The sequence below is a fragment of the Leptonychotes weddellii genome, chromosome 13 (assembly GCF_054177405.1).
Source record: "Leptonychotes weddellii isolate Sample4059 chromosome 13, ASM5417740v2, whole genome shotgun sequence".
In the NCBI taxonomy this organism is placed as follows: domain Eukaryota; kingdom Metazoa; phylum Chordata; class Mammalia; order Carnivora; family Phocidae; genus Leptonychotes; species Leptonychotes weddellii.
In genome coordinates this window covers 23400247-23421690 of record NC_138381.1, presented here as the reverse complement: position 1 = coordinate 23421690, position 21444 = coordinate 23400247, and the positions used below count along the sequence as shown (strand labels likewise).

At 47.6% G+C, this 21444-nt stretch overlaps 1 long non-coding RNA gene across 4 annotated transcripts in view; it reads right to left on the bottom strand.

Moving 5' to 3' along the window:
• LOC145716749 (uncharacterized) overlaps nt 1-21444 on the bottom strand; it is a 34564-nt gene that overhangs the window by 4728 nt on the left and 8392 nt on the right. For 2 of the 4 annotated variants that reach the window (XR_014139608.1, XR_014139609.1), the window contains 2 exons: nt 8592-8725; nt 6167-7375 (listed from right to left, as the gene is read on the bottom strand). This is a non-coding gene — a long non-coding RNA (uncharacterized LOC145716749). Of the gene's footprint in view, nt 1-2198; nt 3435-6166; nt 7376-8591; nt 8726-21444 lie in introns of those variants that run through there. The other 2 variants (XR_014139610.1, XR_014139611.1) reach the window with 2 other exon arrangements.

The following is a 21444-nucleotide window of genomic DNA, read 5'->3' as shown; positions in this document are numbered from 1 at the left end:
TGACTGGAAAGGTAGGGAGGAATTTGAAATTAGAGTTTCAGTCTGTCAGCAAGGAGGAAGTCTCAAGGGCTTGGAGAGAGGAGAAATGTGACGAGAGCCAACTCTTCGGTAGGATGCATGGTGCCTAGAGATGAGACGAAGGCCATTGCAGAGGCTGAGGTGCACGCAACCAGGGTCGAAATTAGGACAGAGGCAGTGGGATTGGAGAGGTGATGGTTATTCGATGTCTGGAAGAGTCCAGCAGGACTGACTATGGAGACAAGGAAGGGTCTGTAAGGATCTAGCTCCGTAGGGATCTAGCCTCAGGGTTATCATGAGGACAAAAGTTACTCATTGGATGGATGGGGCTATTCTGTTCCTCATGGCTCCTGTCTGTCTTCTCAGGTGGTAGGTGGAAGAAGTTTTCCTTTCTGCATTTTAAAGATGGGGAAACCGAGGTTCAGCAAATCATGACTTGCCCAAGAGACGCTGGAAAATTGGATCCCTTGCAGCGCAATCTGAGTAGACATGTAGGCACAGGGCACTGGAGCTCTGTTATGTCTCTTTGAATGTGGCAAACTCACCTCGCCTATGCGCACAGGGTTGGGGGTGGTGGGCGGGAGATGAAGGGATGTGTGCCTGTGTGTGTGTGTGTGTGTGTGCGCACGCGCGCACGTGCACGTGCACACGCACTCCGTGGGCATGTGGGTGAGGAGGGTAGCACGTGCGCCAGCTGGATTTCTCTCTCAGGAGGTGGTGATGGGCACCAGTGCTCCCTGGATGGCTTCCTCTTCCCAAATAAACAATCATATGACACAATGTCTGAAAGCCCAGAAGATTTCCTGTCTCCATTGGCCCCGTGCCTTGCCTGCTGCCAACCCCAAGCTGGTAGAGCTATCTCCAGCCCTCCAATTCCCTCCACCCCAAGTCTCTAGCTCCAGGACCCAGAGAACGCCATGAGCTCACTGTGCCGGGCCTGCTTGGCACCAGCTACATGAAGAGGGTGGACATTCTTCTGCCAAAGTAAACCCGGTGGCTGGGCCAGTGACCTGGACTTCCTCCAACAGGCTGGCTCTGCCACACTACCTACCTCAAGTCTCCATCCCTCCCGGGGGGTCTGCTACTTCCATCAGGGTCCACCTGAGGGACCCCGAATAGGCTCCACCATTACAGAAAAGGAAGTCGTGTTTCCCAGGGACCATTACCTTCTCTCCACGTTGCAAAAAAAGGCAGCAACAGTGCGGGAAGTGAAAGGGGAGCTGGCGGTTTCTAACCTACAGAATCCATTCATCCTTTGAGGTCCAGTTGATTCGCCGCCCACTCTGTGACTTCTCACCCAAATCCCACTCCAAAAGTGCTAGCCAACAGCTCCTCTGTGCTCCCCTAGCAAATGTGTGCAGTGTGATTGCAGTCCTTTGTTGCCTGGGAAGCAAAGAGGTTCCATCTTTTGTTCTAGATCTGACTGATGGGTAGTGATTCCTTGGTTGCAGCGTCACGAAGGATGCTGAGGCCATATTCAGACACAACGGGAACCTGCCATCACCAGTTAGGAGAGGTAGTTGGCGGGGAGGGTAGTCAGGTAGCCTGCCACTGTGCCTGCCAACCCCAACTGCCACGCTGCCCTGCCCTTCGTCACCTCGACTGTCCTTAACCACCATTCGAACAATTTGGGGACAGGGCACCATTTGCTCCTCTTTGTATCTCCAGTTCCTAGCACAATGCCTGCGACTTAACAGGTGCTCAAGAAATATTTTTGCTGAATGAATGATTCATTAAAAGATGCCATAATTCTTCCCATTGAGCGGACAAGCAGATGCACCCACCCTGGCTCTCAACAAGTGGGAATCGTGCAAACTCAATGTGCCCTTGGGCCCTCAGGGAGACCACTCCTCTGGGCACCCACCTTCTCTCCTGTAGTCTTATTCTTGATGACATTGTGTCCAATGGCTTTATTCGTATGTCTTGAAGTTAGGGATGGTAGCTTCTACTTCAACCTACACTTAGGTTATATATAGCATGGGGCAGCCATAGGCATTTGGCGATTCCTGGTTAAAGAAATGAATGGATCTTGTCCCCACCTTCTGCCTGCCATCTACTCTCCTATTGTGTAAACACCATTGTATTCAGTTTAATACCTGGTAGTAAATAAATTGCCATATTACATAAATGTACTTAATTTCCTCTTATCAAGCAGTGACCATCTTAATTGCATTTATAAATATTACCAGAGTCATAGAATTTGAAGTTGGAATGCACCATACAGTTTAAAACACTCATGTTAAAGGCGAGGAATCGGAGACGGCGATTACCGACAGAGTTGCTGTCTCCTTTTTTTACCTTTTTCATTCATTCACTCAATGCTATTTTGTTAGAATTAACATTTAATGGAAACAATTTAGTAATTTTTAGAAGAACACAAAGCAAGCCATACTTCTTAATGTTTTGAGATCTCTTTTATATTTCTATGAGTTTTTCAAGAAAACCAACTTTAAATGAAGGTAGAATTTACAAGGCCACCCGCCAGGTTCACTTTGGATCCCTCCCCAAGCCATACACAGCCCTTCAACACAAATTTACCAACAATCCAATGTGAATCTCAACCAAGGAGCACCGGTTACCAAAAGAAATGAAGACACAGCTCATGCTCTCCAAATACTTCTCTCTGCAATTATCTAGAGCTTTAAATATTGTCTACAGACTGTCAAAACTACAATAGCCTCTCATTTTTGTGGTATGCCACACAAGCAGGTGTCTAGAAATTTAAAGCTTAACTCTCCCACAATCGGAACTTAAAATATATACATATTATTATATACATTGGAAAGAAAACTTTCTAAAACATATTGCATACATGTTTTATATTTTTTATGTTTTTTAAAGATGTATGTATTTATTTTAAAAAGAGAGCATGGGTGGGTGGTAGAGGAGAGGGAGAGAGAGAATCTTAAGCAGGCACCACCTTCAGTGTGGAGTCCAACATGGGGCTCAATCTTACCACCCCGAGATCATGACCTGAGCTAAAACCAAGAGTCAGATACTCAACCGACTGAGCCACCAAGGCACCTTGTATACATGTTTTTAAAACAAAAAATGCTCACTGTAACTCCACCCGCTCTTAAGGATAGCAAGGCCTTTTCCTGAGCATCCGTGGGCTCAGCTGCAAAGCCCTGGTAGACTCAAGTTTCAGAGGTGTGAGGGGCTCTACCATACTGAATGGCCCTGGAAAGCCATGGATTTCTAGTTCTTCTACATAATGTTGGAAGTACTTCTGCCTCCATTCTTACTTTAAACTGTAGGTTGTCATTTCTTCATTTTGCTGGTCTTCTTGCTTCTTTCCACTCATGCTCTTGGGGCTCAAGAGGGCTGCTCAGGATATACCCTTGGCTCTTGTTTCCCTGTGCTTTTCTGTCCCTCCTTCCTTTTAGGTGGGTCTTTACAGGATCCTCCTCCAGGATCTGTGCAATTACATAAGAACCCACACTCAGAAGGGCCCGCACTTGGTTCACTGCTCTGCTATCGCTGTCTTGAACTCTTAATAATTTTATCTATGATTTGTGTGTTCTAAGTGAAGACCAATGGGACAATGGAACTTGTCCCTCTCCCTCGGCTCCTCCCCCTGCTTGTTTGCATGCTCTCTCTCTCAAATAAATAAATAAAATCTTAAAAAAAAAAAAAACAAACAACCTAAGTTGAGACAGATGGCAGAAGAAAGGAAAAAGCTCTAAATTTTAGTCCCTTTAAACTGCATTTCCTTGGGCCCTGACAATTATGTAGCAGGTCCTCTGCACACTCCCCTACCAACCTTCTCCCAGCCCCCTTCCTGTTCTTAACCAAGAGCAAGAGTGTCACCACCACATCTCTCTACTTACCTGCCTGGACACGTTTCACCTTCCCCTCCTTCCTTAAGCTGAGAGCCGGACCCCATGGTTCTTCCTCACTCTGCTCATTCCACTTGCCCATCTGTACCCACTTCTCTTTCCACCTGCATCCTTAAGCCATGGCGCTTTGCCCTGGAGCCCCCATGGACCACCCCCTCTGCCCTGTGCTTCTTTCTGGATTCAGTCACTCCTGAGGCAGAAGGCTCCTGAGAAATCCCATCTACTTGGGGGGTCTGATGCTTATTCTTCTCTTGACATACTCTCCCCACCCTGGACTCAAATGGGTTATCCAGAAACACTATTCTTTAAAAAAAAAAACAGGTGGACAACCCAAATATCCATCTATGGTTGAATGGATAAACAAAGTGTCATCTCTACAGACAATGGAAGATGATTCGGTCTTAGAAAGGAAGGACATTCTGACACGAGCTACAACATGGATGAATCTTGAAGACATTAAGCTGAGTGAAGTAAGTCCGACACAAAAGGACAAATACTGAATGATTCCACTTACATAAGTTCCCTAGAGTAGGCAAATTCATACAGACAGAATGGAAAATGGTGGTCACCAGGGCCTGAGGGGAGGGAAGAACGGAGAGTTCGTGTTTCATGGATGTACAATTTCTGTTCCAGATGATGAATATATTCTGAAAATGGGTTGTGGTGATAGTCTTACAACATTGGGAATGTACTTAATGCTACTGAATTATACGCTTTTAAATGGCTAAAATGTTACAGTTTATATTACGTTTATTTTACCATAATAATAATTTATTTTAAACAGATGCAAATCCTGATTTGCACCCTCCTCTCTTTCCCATCTTCCTTCTCCTCCTAGAGGTGTGTGTGTGTGTCCTGGAGAAAGCCAAGATGATTTACATCTTCAGTTCAAGGCTGGATGAGGAAAAAAGACAGAGGAAATGAAGGCGAGGATGTGACGTTATCCATCAAGGTTATGGCATGAGTTGCAGGGTTGTTTTCTGAGAAGCACGTGAGGGCTTTCTGATGATGGCGGAATGTGGGGAATTGAACTTCAGAGCTGGAAGGATCAAAGGAGAGAAACGACTTACCGGGGCCTCCCTGCTCATGGATGGCATAAAGAGTACTGCAGCCAGGGAAGGGCTGACCGCCCCCCAACCCCAGGCTCTTTCCTCCTGACTGAAGCTCCCCATGAGACGGCAGCTGTGAGGGAGAGGGCATGTGGATCAGTGAAGGTAGATACACAGGAGTCACGGGTTCTGCTTCTGAGGCTAGGCCACAGGAGACTTTGGGATGAATATCTAAAGATTTGTGTAAGGCCAGGAGCCCAAAACAGGCATCCCAGGAAGGAACAGCACGTACTACAGGACCAGGATGTCGCAGCATCCAGGACAGTGGTTTTGGGAGGGCACTGTTGCCATCTGGCTCGGGACTGTTGCAGGACATTTAGCACCTCTAATCCCTGCCTGCTGAACTCCATAAGCACTTCCCATCATTGTGACTGCATCACACACCTGATGCATTTCCAAATATAATCCCTATATAACTATAACCTCTAGTTAATAACTTCCTTTGGGTCTGGTTCCTTTGAGTAGTTTAGAAAGAACAAAAAGCAAGGTAAACAATGATTGAGACTGACAGTGAGCATAAGGAGTCAGGACATGGGCAGGGAGGCATCCAGACCAGAGCAGCTACCCAGGACTCCGCACTCACACGGGCCCTGTAAGTGGGGTTTTAATGCTTAGAGGGCACCATCTTGAAATTCTTGATCCTGTTATCTTTGACTTTGTGTTTTGTGAATAGAGTCCCCAGGACAAAGGAGATATACTGAGGGCCTGGAGCCTCTGCTCCTGAGCAGTCCCACCTCCCACTGCCTCCTTAAGATGGGTTCTCAGCCATCTACACCATGCCCCCTGGCACCTCAGGCTCCACCCAGTTTCCCCTCTCCCACCCCCATCACTTGACCCCCATCTCATTGGTGGTGAGGGTCATATTCTGCTTTGCCCTTCATCCCTTTTGGAGGCCAAGGCAAGCTCAGGGAGGTCCAGGGTTGGGCACACGCCCCTTGGCGTCTCAGGCTAGGGCTGAGCAGTGGCCATCGCTGCCCCGGGCCTGGTGGTGCTATGACACGTCGGGCTGAGTCAGCAGGGGCCTCTTGCCCACCCCCAGTGCAGGCAGGGAGCTTCTGTTTGGTTGCAATTCCTTAGGGGTAACCCATCCATCTATGGATGGGGATGGAGTCCCATGAGAAGGGAGACTGATTCCCCACCCTCCCACCCTCCTCTTCCCCCCCACCCCCCCACCCTGGGACCCTGCATTTTGCACTGGGCCCACGGCTTATAGAGCCAGCTCTGCACATATAATAGTATGAATGGTGAAGGTACAGAGATAGGGATGCTCTCCGGAAAAGGTCTGACCTGGACTTGACAGGTTTTAGTGACTTATTACATATGGAGGGAGAGAGAACATTTTAAGAACACACCCCTCCCCAACTGTTAGCCCAGAAATAGAGAAAGGTGACATTTTTTTTTGAAGGGGGTCTGGAAAGGTGGGGAGAAATAATGAGCTTACCTTGGGACATATTTATTTAGAGATTATAGTGGAGACATCCAAAAAAGCATTTGGAAATTAGGTCAGAAGCCCAGGAAAGGAGTCGGAGAGAAACAGATCTGTGGGCTACAGGTGTATGGAGGTTTCTGAAGTTATAGGAGCCAAAGGGAAGGGCTGGGACAAGATGTGGTGTTTAAGAGAGGCACAGGGATGCCGCATGGACAGTAAGTGAGACCCAGACACAAACATGGGCGTTGAATTTGGTCACTAGAAGGTCACTAAGTACTTACAGCTGTACTGACCCAAACAATAGCCACTGGCCATATGTGGCTATTACAATGAAATTAAGGTTAAAATTAAATAAAATTTAAAAGTCAGTTCCTCGGTCCAAAGAGCCACATTGCATGTTCTCAGGAGCCACGTGTGGCCAGTGGCTGCCACAGCACACAGCTCAGAACAGAACATTTCCATCCTCACAGAATGTTCTGTTGAGCAGCACTGCATTCGAGCAGATTCTGAGGAGCAATCTTATTCAGGAAGTCTTCCGCCCTGCCAAGACCAGAAGCCAGGTCTCTGGACTCCCAGCCCAGGGCTTTTGCCCTTGGTTCACTGACTGCACCTTTCCTTGCTGGCAAGGGTGTAAATCAGCACCCAACACTGCTGTCCCCAGCCTCCCCGCTGCACGGCCCTCATGGGCCCCCAGGCTCTCCAGCACCCCAGTGCCTCCCTTCCCAGTTCCACCAGGCACAGGGACTGGCGCACAGGAGGCCCTTGCCAGACACTAGTGGGATGAATGAGTGGCCCCTGGTGAGGTGTGCCAGCTCCTGGGGAAAGCCCTCTTGCCATCACACACTGCAGAAATTCGTCCTCACCTGCTCACGGTTCTCAGGCTGGTCTTGTCAATTGGGATAAATGCACATCCTGCCTCCTGAAGTCACTCTGCTGCCTCGAGCGTTCATTTTCAAGGCATCTTGGAGGCTAGAAGGCAGCTGCATGGTCCAAGGTGCATTTGGAAAATGCAGGAAGAAATTCAGAAGGTGAGGGATCTGTCCTGCCCAGGACAAGGGATCAGACATTGCAGGTGTCCCCCTAGTGTGACCTGGGGCAAGCATAGAACCTATCTGTGCCCTCATTGCCCATCTGGGAAATGGAGACCTGATCCTGTCTGCTTCACGGTGTTGTCATGGGGTCCTGACTGGTTGCGAAAGGCTCTGAAGGGTCCAGGGTACTCGTGTGTCTCCTCCTGCCCTCCCCCCACCTTCATCAACACAACTCCTACCCCTTCTTCCTTAAACACGCTTCCCCAACCATACTAACTCTTGAATATTCCGCACTCCCTCCACCCATGGTAGCTTTTCCCGTTTCATGTCTGAACATACAGGAATCTCTGTCACCCTCCAATCTTCTCTTCTGTATTCCACCCAGGGCAATTTTCCCAAAGGGCCCCTTTCCACCTGCTGACTCTGCCCTCACCTCTCCACCCTGCAACCCTGCCCCACCCCTCTGTAGAGACAGTTCCCACCGACAGCACTGGGAGCTCTAAGTCCCAGGTAGGAAGCCATCCTGCAAGGCCCCCAGTGTGAATGGTGCTCAGACTACCCCCTCCTCCTCAAGCCCCGGGGCTCTCTGTCCACTTCCAGGACTCCATGCACCACCCGCTACCTCTCTGGCCCCTCCCCCTCAGGCTGGGCCTCCCCCCAGCTTTCTGCGCACCTGCCTCCCCCTGCATGAACTTGAATGTGTTTCTCCGTGCTCCACCCTCTGCAATGGCCTCCTCCCACTGCAGGCTCTCCCCGGGTGGCTTGACCAGCTCCTGTCCTGACAGCCCTGAGTCTGCCTCTCCAGCCCCAACTGCTTTCTGATGCCGAGGACCCAGATGTCCAGCTATCTCCCAGATGTTATACTTGGAGGGCCCACAAGCATCTCAGACACAGTGTGTCCAAAAGCTGACTCAGGGTCCCCCAAAGGGTCTAAGTGAGTTCATTTTCTATGAACAAAAGAACCATATTAGACATTTTAAAATTGACTCCCCACCCCCAAATCACACCCTGGAAGAAGGAGTCCACTGCAAGTGTTTTCATTGGGAGGTGATATCTCAGAGAGGCCCGATCAGCCCCCTCCACTTAAGACCCTCCTCTGCCCCCCGACAACCCCACTGTACTCAGAGCATTTATCAGCTTCTCACACACTCGATGTATGACTCACTTATGACATTTGTTTTCATGATCTGTCCCCACTAGAGTGAAGTCCATAGTGCAGGCTCGCTCACGTCTTCTCTTCGCTGAGGAGCGTCAGGCGTCTGAGCAGTGTGTGCGGTACACGGCAAGTTCAACACATAACTGGGGAACGAAGGAAAGACTCGGTGAACTGGACAGGTCTCTTTTCCTGCCTCCCGCACAGACATAAACTGCACTAGGGTGGACACTGGCTTGTTCTCCTCTGAATCCCGCGCGCTGAGCACTGTGCAAGCCACATTCCAGACCTCAGTGAATGGTTGGGACAGTGTGACCCAATCTAGGGGAACAATTTCTGCCAATGCCTGTTGTCTCACTGTGACATCTTTAAAGCTTTGAACCCCACTGTGTGAAGCCGGAACAAGAGACTGCTACAGACACACCCCACTCTCTCCTCCTGGCTATGGCGTGGAGGGAAGGAGTTTGGTGCACAGAGACCAGATGAAGCCCCAGTTTCTGGGGCCAAGTACAGAGCCTCAAGGAAGACCCTTCACCTATCCTCTCTCAAGTGCTTCCTCTCTTGCCCATTGCTCCATGACGTTGTGGGCCTGGGCCCTGCAGGCAGACCACCTGGGTTTCAAATTCTGACTCCCCGCCTTCCTAGCTGTGTGACCTTGGGCAGATGGCTCACCATCTCTGTTCCCTCGACTGCAAAATGGGGATAATAAATTCCCTACCTCATTGGGTTGTTGAGGATGCAATGAAGTGATGTGGTGGGGTGTGCAGAACAAGGCCTGCCCCAGAGTAAGGGCTCAGTGATTGTCAGCTAGTCCCCCACAGGATGCAGGAGTCCCATGAAATACAGGGTGTGGAAGAACTTTGAGAGATACAGAGTCAGAGAGAGACAGAGACAGAGAGAGGCGGGCACATGGCTATTTTCTTAGTGCTCACCAGCCCTTATTTATGTCTCTCGTTTCTTAGCCTTTTCAGTTTCTTTCCTTAAGAAATACCAAAAACCAAGTGTGTGATGTAGGAAGTACTCGCAGCTTTCTAAAAGATTGATGTGGCGTGAGTCTGACGACCATTCAGACCGCAGTCTGGACATTTGTTCCTTTCTGAGACGTGAGAGCTCTCCATTTAGAACTAGAAGATCCATGGTTCCTTCCTGAGCCTCCTCCTCACCAGAGACATGATGGTGGGTGGATTGCTTGGTTTCCTCACCTGGAAATGAGATCTACAAAACCCTCCCTGCCTCCTCTAGAGGGACATTGGGTGAGGTTCAACAGGGAAGTACTTCGTAAACTGGGGAGTACCTGACACACAGGACTCTTGGAGGAGAAAAAAGGTCCAGGAAAACTTTGAAGACAGTGATCAGATCTTGGTCATTCCTTCATGCAGCCCCCCTTGCCCAGCGTCACCTCGGTGCACACTTGATGCTCGACAAAAATACTCCCTGGGATGCCTTGAGGTTGGGGAAGGAGAGGGGAGAGGATCCACAACCCTTGTGGGTTTCCAGCCCTAAGGGTTCTGACTTCTCTCAGCACCGCGTGGGCTGCAGGGACCCTGCCAAACATGTCACCCATGAAATCACAGGGCCACCAGGAAGGCGGCACGGGGTGGGGTCCGCCAGAATGTACTAATTTTGTAAATTGCACCGTGCCATCATGCGCACACCCATGGGCGGGAGTAAGGGCAAGAAGGAAGGGAAGGGAAAGGAGACAATTTCATATGAGGGAAATTGCAGGTCCTACCAGATGGCTCACAGGCCCCAGGCTGGCCCTGGGCACAACTGTGCAGTGGGAAAGTTTGTTTTCATTGTTGTCATTCCCTCTATGTCATCATCTTTCCCTCCCCAACACACACACCCCCCACTTCTCACCCCTGCACTCTGTCCTCTGATGTGCCCCACTCTTCCATGTGGGAGCCCACTTGCCTGCCCCTGAGGGAAACTTGGCTTTCCCTACCCCCTGCCTCCTGACCCCATCTCCCACCACCACCCTCCTGCTCCACGATCCAGCTGTCCAACGGCTGCTGATCTGTCACCCCTTATCTCATTAACACGAATCAGTTACCTCCAGGTAGCCTAGTTTGAACTCCACCTTGTATCAACATGCTTTGAGCCCAGATCTTCCTCCCAGGGAGAGGGCAGTTTCCGTGAAGGGGGAGACTGGGTCAGACACTTTTGGCAGCCCACTCAGAGCCCCACAGTGTTGGTGCCATGGAAGGTGCTTGGGGAACACTTGGTCATGTGCCGGGCTTCTTACCAGTTACCTGCACCTTATACCCCGGCAGCCACAGAATCCAAGTCTCTGTAAGAGCTGAGAGGGGCTGAGGAGGATCTGAAGACCCTGAGGATGGAGGGATGAGCTCCTTAAAGAAACTTGCTGGACGCCCCCTCCCTCAGGCAGTGTCATCAGACTGACTGTAGTTCTCCAGGGGAAAAAAAAAGTCTGGTTCAGCTTGGGTGAAGGGTGTATCAGAGGCTGTCTGTCTTATTTTGCAATTTTTCTTAGTCTAAAAAGATTTCCAAATAAAGAAAGGAGAAGAAGGAAGAGGACACAATGACAAGCCTAGATAGTTTTACATAAATTATATCAAAACTTGGAAGAACAGATAATTCCTGTGGTATACAAACTTATTTAGAGCATAGAAAAAGAAGACTAACTAATTCATCATATGAAGTTAATATGACCCTCGTTACAAAAGCAAACAAGGACAGTACAAATAATGAAAGGGAAGATCAGGTTCACAGATGAACTTGGTACAATTGTCCTAAATGAACTAATTAACAAGTTGAATATATCAGTGTATAAAGAAAAATATATCATAACCAGGTAGGATTTAATCTAGGAACATAAGGATGGTTTAACATCGGAAAATCTTTCTATGTATTACGCTATATGAACTAACTGCAGGAGAAATTGATATGTTCATGTTAATGTTGAAAACCATTAAATATATCTATTAAATATACATCAATGGCCATTCATGATAAAGACTGAAGTCTTGGCAAACTAGGAATTGGAGAAAACTTCGTTAACGGGACAAATTAGAATCTATCATATTATTAAAATAAGAAAGTTCGGGAAACATGTTACATACAAAAACAACATATAAAAATTAATGCAATTCTATAAATCAGTTAGAGCTACTTAGAAAATGTAGTAGAGAAAGAGAGCTCATGCGTTAGTGCAATAAAATGTAGAAGGAACACAGGACTACATTTGACAGAAGAACAAAAAAGTGTAAGATCTTCACAAAGAAGTTCACAAATCTCAGCGGTGACCCATCACTGTGGAGCAAACCATCCTAAACCGTGGAGCCTAAAACAACCCCATTCTCTTTGCTCATGATTCTACACGTCTGCAATCTGCTCAAGGCTTAGCCAGGCCAGCACTTCTGCTGCCCGTACTTGCGGCCGCTGCTGCAGCTACAGTCAGCTGGGTCTCCACGGGCGGCGTGCTGTAAGATGCCTCCCTCACGCACCGGGTCGTTGCAACTGGGGTTCACTCAGCCACCCTTCTGCAGCCACACACCACCTCTGCCAGCAATTGGCCACACAAATTCCTGTTGATTATTAGAGATGAATTGAGGGGTCCCTGGGTGGCTCAGTCGGTTAAGCATCCGACTCTTGATTTCAGCTCGGGTCATGATTTCAGGGTCGTGAGACTGAGCCCCACTTCTGGCTCCACACGGAGCATGGAACCTGCTTAGGATTCTCCTCTTCCTCTGCCCCTCCCTGCTCACAGACTCTCACTCTCTCTCTCTCTTTTTTAGAGAAATAGAGAACGGTACCTTATTCAAATAGATGGGAAGATATAAAATTATAAAAAAATACCAATTCTCCCCAAAGTACTATATAAATTTTTTAAATTGCCATAAAAATTCCAAGGTTCTTTTTCATTTTATTGTAGTTGTTGTATGCGACGTAATGACCTGATCCTAAAATGCACAGGAACAAGTGAAGGAATAAGATAAATTATCAAGAAGACACCTAACAGTAGTATACCATGTAAGATAGAAAATGTATTAAGGGGGCGCCTGGGTGGCTCAGTTGTTAAGCATCTGCCTTCAGCTTAGGTCATGATCCCAGGATCCTGGGATCGAGCCCAGCATCGGGCTCCCTGCTCTTCGGGAAGCCTGCTTCTCCCTCTCCCACTCCCCCTGCTTGTGTTCCCTCTCTCGCTGTGTCTCTCTGTCAAATAAATGAATAAATAATCTTTAAAAAAAAAAGAAAATGTATTAAGGAAAAATCAGAGAAGAAAAAGAGGATTAAAGGTAAATACAGTGGATTGATCCAATGCTTCCACTTTTACCCCCTCTCGAAATCCCACTCTCCCAAGGGACAGTAAAGTAAAAAGAAAGAATGAGAGAATGGGACAGAATCCTAGCTATAAAATTTTGGAAGCTAAAAGCAGATGAGAGAGTAATAAATAACCTAGCAACTCAGTAGATCTGAGAAAACAGAGTTCTAGGCCAACAGTGGGAAAAACCAAAAAGCAATGTGATTAAATTTTAGAACTATCCAAAGGCCCAGGAAAGGGTATAACCAGTTATTGCTGGAAATCAAGATGAAAATAGGGTTAAAATAAATAGTTGAAAGTCTATAGGGGACACAGATTCCCAGGCTCTCTCCCAGCTGTGCACGGCCAAACACTGTCTGCCCATCCTGGCAGTAGGCATGCAAGTTTATTCTCCAGAAAGGATCAAACAGGAGGCTCCCTGAATGGGCAGGTTGAGGGTGGGAGTCTCGTACTGAAAGCCAGAGCATCAGCAAGTTCGCAGGCACAGGAGGCTGAGACTCACAGCCCTCCTGTGCCTCCCCAGAAACCATGGAGGCCAGGCATCCACCTTCAAGACAAGAAACAATTTGGTGATAACCTAAAGATACTGATACTGAAAATCTCCAAGAGGAGATCTCATCTAGCCTGATTGTCTCGGGACAATCTGCATTCACATACCCAGAGCTTCCAACGGGCCTTTTTGTCTCCCTAAGTGCACAAAGATCTCCAAACCCATAAAAGCCACCAAGAGGAAACAAAAAGGCCAAGTAAACATGGAAAAAAGCAACTTAGAAGAAGCAAAGTTGACTTGGGGAGAAAAGCACTTACAAGGTCACAATGAATACCCTCAGAGATGTAAGAGAAGATATTGAAGCTATAGGACAATGAGAGGGCCTTAGGAAAAGGAGCATTCAGAAAACAAAACAAGTGCTCTTAAGAACTTAAAAACATCAGAATGGAAATGAAAAATCCTGTAGAAGAATGGAAGGCAAAGTGGAGGAGAGAGGGCAAGAGAAAGGACGGAGAACAGAAGAGGGAGGAAAATTAGAGAATGAGTCCGGGAGTCACAATACAGTGTATTGTGTCTGTATTGTGACTCTCTCTCAATAAGAGAGAGAGAGAGAGGCAGACAGACAGAAGAGACAGAGAGAGGAATCATCAAAGGGAAGAAGAAGGAAGGAGGGAGGGAGGGAACGAGAGAGGGAGGAAGGAGAAAAAGAAGGAAGGAAAGAAGGAAGGAAGGGAGGGAGAAAGGGGAGGAGCGCAGTGGAGTGGAGTGGAGAGGAGACAGAAAAGAGGAGGGGAGAGGAGGGATGAAAGAAAGGAATTTCCCAAAATTGAAGGACTTGAGTTTACAGAATTCAAGGACCTACCAAGTATCCAGCCCAATGAATGAAACATCATTGGAAAATTTTAGAACACTGTCTGCAAACAGACAAAACAAAAACAAAAACAAAAACAAAAAAACAGGGCACCTGGGTGGCTCAGTCAGTTAGGTGTCTGCCTTCAGCTGGGGTCGTGATCTGGGGGTCCTAGGATCAAGTCCCGCATCAGGCTCCCTGCTCAGCGGGGAGTCTGTTTCTCCCTCTCCCTCTGCCCCTCCCCCCACTCATGCTCTCCCTTTCCTGCACTCACTCTCTCTCTCTCTCTCTCAAATAAATTAATCAATCAATCTTAGGGAAAAAATCCTACAAGTTTACAAAGATCAGAATGGCTTTGGAGTTTTCCACAGCATTACTGAAAGCCTGAAGATAACGGCGAATGCCTTCAAAATTCTGAATGTAAGTACTACAGACCTATGATCAGGTCACCATACAAAGTATGAATCAACTGGAGATTGAGAGATTGGGAGAAGAGAGAGATTTTCAGATGTGGCAGATCTCAAGACATTTACCTCCCATCTACCCCTCTCCAAGAAGCTACTAGAGGGCACATGCCCCCAAAACAGGAAACAAACCAGGAATTAAAGAAAAAATGGGATGCGGGAGATCCACCATGAAAGACAAATTACTCTGGTCAAGGACGGGCCCGGAACGACCGACGGCTGTGTACCAGACACAGAGAATGTCAGGGTGCATTGGAGCACTCCAGAAATCTCCAGGAAAGACATCTCAAAAGAAGAAATTGATTGAATATCTGATGTTTATGAAGCGGAGATCAGACAACCGTTGAAACTTTAGCAATTGCATTCATACATGAAAATAGAAAGCCATGCAAACAAAACCTCAGGATCATTTTTACCTCCAGGAGAAACAAGAAGTTGTGTGGATTGAAAAGTCCTCACGACTTACTACCGGATTTTCACACAGTCCAATTCAGGTTAATCCCAAATGCCAATCTCGTCAAAATGAGGCCACAACCACACCCCATACCGAGGGGCTGGGAAAGAGAAGGAGCACAGACATCCCCCGTAGATTCATGGCTAAAACGTAATGATTAAAATTGAAAAAAAATATTATGAGGTAGCAAGAGAAGTTTAGACATTATTTAGAGACGTGGAAATAAATACCCAAATAATCAGAGCTGAAAATGATCGTCCCTAGGGAGGGAGACGTGGAGCGAAAGGATGTGGGGCTGCTATGTTTCATAGCCAAGCACGTAGAACAGTTTGACTATGCCTATGTATAACTTTGATTAGAATAAAATTTAAAAGATAAAATGGTAGAAATAATGCTGGCCCTGACCATTCTATCAGGTTGAAAAATGGGAAAGTGCCCCACAAGGAAAAGGTATTTCCCAGCTAATGAGACACAGGAACAAGAACACAGGTCAGTATTTATAATCTGGTTGATATTTCGAAATGTCACCGCTCTGTCATATATGCTCAATCTTCCGAATTGTTTGTGCTTATTTAGCATAACTTGTTCCAAAATCGAGGAAACATTCATGCTATGTGCATGCATGCGCGTGCGTGTGCACACACACACACACACACACACAGGATGATCTAAGAATAGCCAAGGCAACCAAACAACTGAATAACAAACCAGCAGGGGGACTTCCTTTGCCAGATATGAAGATTTTACACAAAACGGTATTAATTAGGTGTGCTATTGGCACCGAAGAAATAAACCAATAGAAACACCTAGAGGGCCCAGAGATATATCAATACACAAATGGAACCCTAACATGTGACAAACATTGGATATATCTGTCACACGCCGTAAATAAATGCAGTTGGGATGATTGGTGATCTACATCGAAAAATTGATGTTGAATATAATGTTGATTTTTTTTTAAGGGAAAGTCTAGAAAAATAGAAAAATGTTAAGATTTAAGTTTTTATATGCTGAATGAGAGCTAGGTAAAAACAGAAGAGCGAACAGAACCTCACTCTGGGAGGCATGTGGTTGACAGACTGAGGGACATGGGGAGAATCCAGCTGGGAACACCCATTGGAGGCCATCGCACTGGTAAGGAGAAGAGACAATGTGCGTTTAAATAAAAGGAGGGGGATGCTAGAGAGAGGGCCTGTGTCCTGCAGACATCTCTAAGGGATACTTGCTAAGATCTAGTGACTGACCAAATGCGGTGACAAGAGAGAAGAGTCAAAGGACCCCCAGGTACGTAGCCTGCAAATGGAAAGGATATGCCAATATTAGTAACTAATAAGTCATACTGGATTAACAACAGCTCTAGGTAGGATACAATTATTTCCACTGTGGATATGTTTAAATCTAAGGCTGCTACAGAACTTGCAGGTGGATGGGGCACTTGGGTGGCTCATTAAGTTAAGCATCTGACTCTTGATTTCTGCTCAGGTCATGATCTCAGGGTCCTGGGATTGAGCCCCACTTCAGGCTCCACACTGGATGTGGAGTCTGCTTAAGATTCTCTCTCTTCTCTCTCCCTCTCCCCCTCCCCACCCCCCCAATCCCAAATAAAAAGAACTTGAGAATTCATAGGTGGAGTTGGCTAGTAAGCAGTGGTAAATGCAGATCTGTAGTTCAAGAGAGAAGGGGAGCTGGAAACAGACTGAAAAAGGCCTTGGTGGATGGTGTTCAGACCCCTGCTACGTGCCGCTGTTACCCTCTCCTCCCTTCCCATCACAGACTTGTTGTCATGGACTGCAGCCACTTCCTGTTTCCTCGCTGGGCTGTAAATCCTGGGTAGGTGGAGGCTGTGTCTTGTTTTCCACTGTATCCCAGTGGCTGGCACATACTAGGTCCTTTATTGAGGACCTAGCAAAGACAATGATCAAGGACAGAACCTTGGGGAGCTCCAAAACCTCTAAGACAGGCAGCAAGAGAAGTCCATCAAAGGATCTATCAAAGTAACCCCTAGAGAAAGAGAAGAACCACAAGATGTGCATTCCCAGGAGCCAAATGGAGAGATGATGTCTAGTGTGGAGTGGGGCCAAGCGGCCAAGAGGTTCCTATCCTGATAGGTTTTCTGTGCTCCCCATCCCAGTTCTTTCTAGAGGAGCTTCCCAGTCCATAGTCCAGGAGCCACATTACTCTCCCTCCCCATGGAGGCCGATGAGACCAAAGATGGACGCCTGACCCACAGCTGTGTCTGTCCATTGGGCAGTGGCAAGTGGGCAGGGGAGAGGTTTCAAGGGAAAATGGAGGGTGAAGTCAGCACCTTGATGAGCCAAAGCCATCAAAGACATTTATGAGGGAGAAGGGCCTCTGGGTCAGCAGAAGAAACTTACAGTAGAGAGAGCGGGAGGCAGTCTGCAACCCAAATAACTTTCCAGTGTCAAGCTCCAGCCTCTGCAAGACCTGCCCTGACCTTAGGTGGGATCCCATAAACCTCCTTTATTCTTGAACTAGTTTGAGTGGATTTCTGTCTACCCAGCTCCAACTAGAAAGGTCTTTATATCTATTATACAGATAACAAGTTTAAGGGACATCAAATGTCTACAGATTTGAGAAAATCTTTCCCTTTACTGGAGATTGTTGACAACCCCCTGCTCATATTAAAAATATAATCTTCGGGGCGCCTGGGTGGCTCAGTCAGTTAAGCGTCTGCCTTTGGCTCAGGTCATGATCTCAGGGTCCTGGGATCGAGCCTCGCATTGAGCTCCCTGCTTAGCGGTGAGTCTGCTTCTCCCTCTCCCTTTCCGTCTCCCTCTGTGATCTCTCTCACTCTCACTCTCTCTCAAATAAATAAAGTCTTTAAAATAAATAAATAAATAAAAATAAAAATATAATCTTCATTTGCACTTGGAACATCCCTGTTTAGAATTTTGAAGTCAAAAGGAAACTTAGAATTAGCCAGCCAGGGAAGGAATCGATTGCCTGTAGCCATATTCCATTTAGTGGCCTAGAAAGGACTTTATTCCAGAACCCCCAACTCCCAATCCAGAGACCTTGTCACAACTGTACCCTGTTTGGCCCCCTCTAGGCTCAGGGAAACAAGGGACAATCAGCCCCATCTGCCCTCCAAATCCAACTCTGGGAGGCAGTGCGCAGACCCAGTGGCTGATTTCTCTAACAGGAAGGTGGCTGAAATGAATTCAGACCTGCAGAGGATGGCCGATGACGGCCACTCCACCCAAGCCCAATGCCGCACGGGATTCTGTTTGTCGCAGTCTCATGTTCCTTTTGTGTGTTCTTTAAAAGCCACATCTGGTGCTCACCTGAGAGCCAGCACTTTTGTGCTGAATAAAAGCGATGGGATTGTGTGTGCTCAGGGTCCGGGATTCCTCTGCAAGGCGCTCCCAGCCCTCCCAAGCTGGCACAGGATGTCCGGCCCCGCTCGGCCTCCTCCTTCACGCCAGCGAGTGCCAATCGAAACACTGTCTCCTGCCAAGACTCTAGGACCCTGCTCAGATCCAGGCCCGGGGGCAAGAGGTAGATCTCATGCCAACTTTTCCAAAGCCTGGCTCCTCCCAGGCTCTCGTCCTGAAAGTGTTCTGGCCTCTTCTTTGGAAAGGGGACATCAGTCTTCAGATGGTTCCTGACCCTCCTCCAGCTCGTCTTGCGCTCTCCAGCCCAGAAAGCCTGGTTTGCAGTGTCTGGAAAAAGCATTTACTGGTTTGGTTGTGGTCTGGCCTAGCAGCCGAGCCAACTCCAAGTGCCACGTCCTCCGCCGACCGCTCCTCTGAGGGATCCTCCACTCAAGAAAGGTGACAGGGACCGTCGCTTGTAGACTTGCCTCGTGCTGTCCTTCCTCTGTTCTTTGGACTCAAAAATGTTCATTTTTGTGGAATGAATGAGAAAAAAAGCCTGTCTGAAATTCTTTTTCTAGCAGTCTTTATGGCCATGCTTGACAGACAAAGAAGAGCTTGAATGAAGTTTTCCTGCATAATATTTCACCAGGCCTATGTCGGATTGGTCTGCTTTATTATGCCATTTATCTTCCCAATCTTCTTAGAAAGGGGCAGGGGAATAAACCTCCTGTCTGTTCTATATGTGGAAAAACTGAGGCCCAGGGAAGCTACAGAGACTCACAACTGTAGGGAAAGAGCCAGTAAAGGCCGCAAAGTGGGGCCAGTCTGAGGAAAGGCATGCTGGTAGGGTAGACTTTTCCTGACTTTAGGGAGTAATACAACTGTTAGGCATTGGAGACACCACAGGTGGGGAATTGGGAGGGCAGAGGAACTGGTCCCTTTGCAAAACTAATTTGAGTGACCCCCATTTAAACATGCACCCCAAACCCCAAGCCTGGTACTCTTGTCCTGGTGCCCCAAGACCCGGGCACAAATGACCCCACTTCGGAAGGATTCCCTAGTTCCTCAGTCGCCGTCATCTTTCCCATCTAAGAACTATTTTCCCGATCCCAGTCTGAGCCACAGCCTTCATTCTTTACTGTTCTCAAGTTCATGGTAGCCTTCTCTCAGCTAGATTACTAGCTGCTTCTCCAAGGCAGAGATTATGCGCTAGCCTTTGGAAACCCCAATCCCACTGGATTTCCTCATTGTTTGCCAAATGACAGGGTCATGAGCTCCACCCCAGGGATAGGATCAAAGAAAACAGTCATCTGGGACGTGGGGGAGACCTTCCTTGTTTTCTGTAAGAACTGATCAGGGGAAAGAAATTCCATCGTCTGAAATGACTTGGTAAAGAAGTTTAGCCTCCTCTTCAAGTCATGGAAGGTGGCTGTGACGTTAGCTTCACACATAGAGAAGGGATCTGGGGTGAATCCCGGGGCAGCTGACCCAGGCTAACCCAACCCATAGGGAGAGTTCTCTTTTTTCTGTTCCACAGTTAGATACTGTGTTCATTAGCTAGTTCGCATGTAGATCATGTCTCACCCAGACTACAAGCCCCCCTGTAGGCAAGGATAGTTTACGGTTCTTTTGTACACCATAAAACAGTGTTAGACACATAACTAACATGCTGTTCACACTAATAAACCTGAATATCCAAACAAAAGAAGAGCACATAACCCAAGCTGGAAAACTGAGAATGGGCCATCTTCTAGATAGAGAGATGAAATGTATGGCCCATGGTAGTTCCTGCCAATCAGCTGCAGGGTTGTAACCAAATGACTTAGGCTCCCCATGACCAGTTCATGTCTTTATGGCTGCTGCCAGATCTTTCAGGGAGCTTCTACCTATCTCTGTATCATGCAGCTCCCGTTCTGGAAGCTTCCATCTGTGCCTAGGACTGTTACCCCATAATCACCTGGAACAGAACATGAGAAGCTCCTTCCCACCTTCACATTCCAGCCTCATAGCCCCTCCCTGGCAATACCCATATTAAACACCATGAGTGCAACCCAGAATCAGGGCACCATGACTTTGGTCCCATCAGTGACCTTGAGCAAGTGATTTCCTCTCACTGTTTGCAAAACAAAGGAATCCACTAACTGATCTCTGAGAGACTAGAATGGCAGGTGGTGTGTTGGTTTGGTTATCGCTTGGTGGGTTTTCTTGCCTGTGTGTCTTGGCCCTGAGTGGCCATCTATACCTGGAGTGGACAATTTTCTGCATTAAGTACCCCCTGACTGGAGATTGACTACAAGCTTGCTCCAGGGAGGCCTGGGGTGGACCAAGGGCTACCCAAAGGAGGTGTGAAATGACTCTGAAGTCTCTTACTTCCCTAAAAATTTCATGTAAATTTTGCATTCTTTTCTATATTATCACTAGGTTCTTTACAATAGAAATTTTCATCCCCCAGTCTTAGAACAAAGTGACCCTCCAGCAAAGCATTTCATGCTGAAGTTGTTCGAGCTGAAATACCTATCTTCAAGCGTTTTCACGGACACCAGAGCTTCCAGGGCTAAAAATTTGTCTTTTTATCCAACCAGAACTCCCTCATCAGATACTCGTTCTTTTCTGTTAAAATGCCCATTCCCTTGGGAAGAGCCTGAAAGTTGGGACAAAGTAAGACAAGGATAAGGTTCTATATTTGTGTTTGGGAAGCCAGTCCCAGCAAAATGGCTCCGGCTGTTAGATGAGCAGTAGCTGGTGAGAACAGCAGAGGACTTTGGTCAACCTTAATCAAGTCAACAGCATGATTCGACTGTGTCCTCCAGAATCAGGACACAGTTCTGTGGGTCCCAACCCTGGGCAGGTCCCCTGGAAAGCTGCACTCAGAGGTGGAACCACACCTCAGTGGGACTTGGTCTAACAGGCCACAGCATAAACAGAGCTCATGGATGGGCATCTCACACAGGTTGGGTAGAGAGACCAGAGTAGACGGTAGGGTG